Source organism: Elephantulus edwardii, unplaced genomic scaffold (genome assembly GCF_000299155.1).
Source record: "Elephantulus edwardii isolate Elephantulus edwardi_28Jun2011 unplaced genomic scaffold, EleEdw1.0 scaffold00075, whole genome shotgun sequence".
NCBI classification, from domain to species: Eukaryota; Metazoa; Chordata; class Mammalia; order Macroscelidea; family Macroscelididae; genus Elephantulus; species Elephantulus edwardii.
In genome coordinates this window covers 10,100,533-10,104,768 of record NW_006399825.1, presented here as the reverse complement: position 1 = coordinate 10,104,768, position 4,236 = coordinate 10,100,533, and the positions used below count along the sequence as shown (strand labels likewise).

At 42.0% G+C, this 4,236-nt stretch overlaps 1 pseudogene; it reads left to right on the top strand.

Moving 5' to 3' along the window:
* The first annotated feature begins 980 nt into the window (after positions 1-980).
* Positions 981-3,623, top strand: LOC102865814 (annotated as a pseudogene).
* Positions 3,624-4,236: the final 613 nt, after the last annotated feature.

Below are 4,236 nucleotides of genomic sequence, written 5' to 3'. Positions count from 1 at the left end.
AAATATTGCAATAGATAAGTCTACCTCTTAGATATGATACAGAGGAAGTCACTTTAAAGACTAAGGCCATAGTAATCAATTGCTTTATATAAACATGAAAATGGACAGTAATTAAGGAAGACTGAAGAAAAACTGAGAGCCTTTGAATTGTGGTGTTTGAGAAGAATATTGTGTGCCATGGACTGCTAAGAGAACGAATAGAGTTGTCTTGGAAGACATGCAAAGAGAATCCTTCTTGGAAGCAAAGATGGTGAGACTTCATCTCCTTTACACTTGGTATATACTTAGGAGGGCCAGTCTTTAGAGAAGACAACATGCTGGGGAAAGCAGAGAGTGGAAGAGAAATTATATGATGTCGTAACTGTAACAGTGGACTTAAGCATAAAGAATGGCACAACACTGGGCAGGGGTCCAGTTTGTTGTACACAGGATTGCTATGAGTCAGAGCTTACTTTGACTGTTAAAAACAGTCATCTATACAGAAGCGCACTTCCAAATTTTTCTCCTGTGGAACAGCCAATGGGTTCAAACTGCCAATCTTTTGGTTAGCAACTGAGAACCTAACTCCTGTGCCAACAGGGCTACTTTTAAATTATATGATGTTGTTGTTATGTACTGTAGAGTTGGAACAGACTCATAGCTGATTCTCCACTGGGATTTTAGAGGTCGTTGTAAATAGCATGGGAAGTTATTGCCCAGCTTTCTCCTGTGGAGCAGCTAGTGAATTAGCACTACTGTGATAGGATCAGCAGGGCAACTTCTCATCACTGTACACAGGCACACTGCATGGCCAAACACTTGTATTTAGAATGCTTTATTTATTGTGTCCAGGCATATAGAAATAGCTGATTCATGTGTTAAAGCCTTTACTCTTCTTTAATCTCTAATTTTTAATTATTTTTGGATTTGAATAAACAGACAAAAACACCTCACAAAACATATTAGTTAAAGGTATTTCCTTGCCTCTGCTTTGGGACAACATGGTTGGGAAAGTGGAGGGATGGCAAATGAGAGGAAATCCTTTCGTCAGGTGAGTTGACAAAGTCACTGCATCAATGGGCTTGAGTGTGTCGGAGATTGTGAGGATGTCACAGGATAGGACAAGGTTCAGATTTGTTGTTCATAGAGTCACTAAGGGTCGTATCAACCCAATGGCACTGAACAACAACAACAAGCAAATCGTAATCATCCAAGCATCCAGTCGATCAGATGCCTTTGAGCTGTGGTGTTGGAGGAGCGTGCTGAATATCCCATGGACTACCAAAAGAACAAACAGGTCTTGGACAAAGTGCAGCCAGAGTGCTCCTTGGAGGCAGAGATGACAAAGCTTTGTCTCATATGCTTTAGGCATGTGTTAGAAAAGACTCTTCCTTTGAAAGGGACAGCGTATTGGGAGAGGTAGAGGGTTTGCAAAAGAGAGGAAGATCCTCAACCAGATGAATTGACACAATGAGTGTGTCAGAAATGATGAAGATGACACATGATAAGACAGGGTTCAGATCTGTTGTTCTCAGAATTGCTATGAGTTGTACTATATCCATAAGTACCTAACAACAACATTGAATAAGGGGGAGATTTGGTGGCTTAATGGTGAAGAGTTGCACTGCCAATCCAAATGCATGTGGTTTGAATTCACCAGCTGTTCTGTGGAATTAAGATGAGCAATCTCCCAGGCAGTTTACTACCTCTGATAAACTACTGGAAGATGAGGTTCCAACTCAATGGTGCGTAACAACAACAGCATTGTATGAAGACCACAGTCCAGCTCTTTAGTGGTGGTGGAAAAGGGGAGTTAGTTAACAAGGAACAGGAATTAAATGTTCTTTTGCCAAAAATGCATCGTAGTAGATGTAATATGGATCTTGGAAGAAGACAGAACTGTATTCCAATTTTTAATTTGTTGTTTAAGTCTTGGATCTTTGTAGAGTTACCTATTATTTTTAGTTCTTGTTTCCTTATTAATTGAGGAGAATACTATATTCTCAAAATGTTCTCAGCATTTGATTAATGCTACTTCTTTCTTTCGACTGTGCACTCCCCAGAGCAGTGTTGCATCATCTGAGCTCACTGTTGGACCAATATCCAGCTGATAAGGGTGCTCTGTCCATATATGTTGAGGGAAGCTCACACATGTGCACTTGTGTGGCACTTAATGGTATATAACAAATTTTAGTTTAATTTATAAAATGAAATAAATTTAGCTAAATATTAATTTTAGCTAAATTCATAAAGGTGTATTTTAGATTTGAGATACTCCCTTAAGAACATTACATATATTTAGATGTTTTGCATAAATCGTGTAAATTTTCATCTCTTTTGAAACTTTCTCAAACTATAATTTTCTCAATTCTAAGAGATTTAAGAATGTGACATCAGGAGCATAGCCTTCTCTCCCCATCATGACGTGGAGTGTGCTCTTCCACTGATACCAGTGTACTCGGCAAAGGGGGGAATCATCTGGCAAAAATGTTACTCTGCCAGCTGTGTTCAAGGCTCCCATTCGGTCGGAGAGCATGAACTTCCTTCACAGCAACTTGGACAAAAACAACAGGCAGCCCTATGCCGTCAATGGACTGGCAGGTCATCAGACCAATGCTGAATCTTGGGGTACTGGCAGAGCTGTGGCTCGAATTCCCAGAGTTAGAGGCAGGGGGACTGATCTCTCTGGCCAAGGTGCTTTTGGAAATATGTGTCATGGAGGCTGCATGTTTGCACCAACCAAAATCTGGCAGCGTTGGCACTGTAGATTGAACACAACTCAGAAATGCTATGCCATCTGCGCTGGTCATGTCAAAGGTCATCGTATTGAGGAAGTTCCTGAGCTTCCTTCGGTGGTCGAAGATAAAGTTGAGGGCTATAAGAAGACCAAGGAGGCTGTCTTGCTTCCCAAGAAACTTAAGGCCTGGAATGATATCAAAAAGGTCTATGCTTCCCAGCAAATGAGAGCTGGCAAAGGTAAATGAGAAATCGATGTCGCATCCAGCGCAGGAGACCATGCATTATCTATAATGAGGATAATGGCACCATTAAGGCCTTCAGAAATATCCCTGGAGTTATTCTGCTAATGTAAGCAAATTGAACATTTTGAAACTTGCTCCTGGTGGGCATGTGGGCCGAGTCTGCATTTGGACTGAAAGTGCTTTTCCAAAGTTAGATGAGCTGCATGGCACTTGGCGGAAAGCTGCTTCCCTCAAGAGCAACTACAACCTTCCCGTGTACAAGATGATGAATACAGACCTCAGCAGAATCTTGAGAAGCCCAGAGATCCAGAGGGCCCTCTGAGCACCACGCAAGAAGATTCATCACGGAGTCCTGAAGAAGAACCCACTGAAAAATCTGAGAATCCTGTTGAAGCTTAATCTATATGCAAAGACCATGCACGGAAATACCATTCTTCACCAGGCCAGGAACCACAAACTCTGGGTGGGTAAGGGACTAAAGCACTGGAGGCCAAATCGGATAAGAAGGGGGCTCCTCCAAGCATGAAGCCTGTGGTGGGGAAGAAAGGAGCAGAGAAAGCTGCTATTGATGTGAAGCAGCAGCCCAAGAAGCCTGCAGCGGGAAAGAAGGCTGCAGCTATCGAAAAGAAACCTGTCACAGAGGGAAAGAAGCCTGCAGCATAAACTCACATCCTCCATTGGGACTTATTTTAAATAAATACCTAATCAAAAGGCAGTACAAGTTTAAAAAAAAAGAAGAAGAAGAAGAATGTGGTATCAGGGTCAAAGGAAGACTCATTAATAAACTGCTTTATGCAGATGACACAATCTTGCTAGCTAAAAGGAAGGAGGACTTGAAGCACTTATGGATTGCCTCTTAAAAACAAGAAAACAAAAATCCTACAGGACCAGTAGGAGCTCTGGTGGCAAGAAGCTGTGCTGCAATCCCAAAGGCATGTGGCTTGAGGCCACCAGCTGCTCCACAAGGGAAAGACAGGCAATCTCCCCCTGTGCAATTAACTGCCTCTGAAAACCTGCTGGAGGGTCAGCTATGGGTTGATTCCAAATCTATGGTACACAATAACAACAACACAGGAACACTGGCAATATTATGATAGTTGGTGAGAAGACTGGAGTTTTCAATGATTTAATCTTGCTTTGATCCACAATAACATGCATGGTACCAGCAGCCAAGAAGTCAATAGATGAGTTGCCCTGGGAAAATTGACTGCTGCTCCAGAGTATAAAAGAGCAACAATGTCATTTAAAAGACTAAGGTGTACCTGACCCAAGCCAT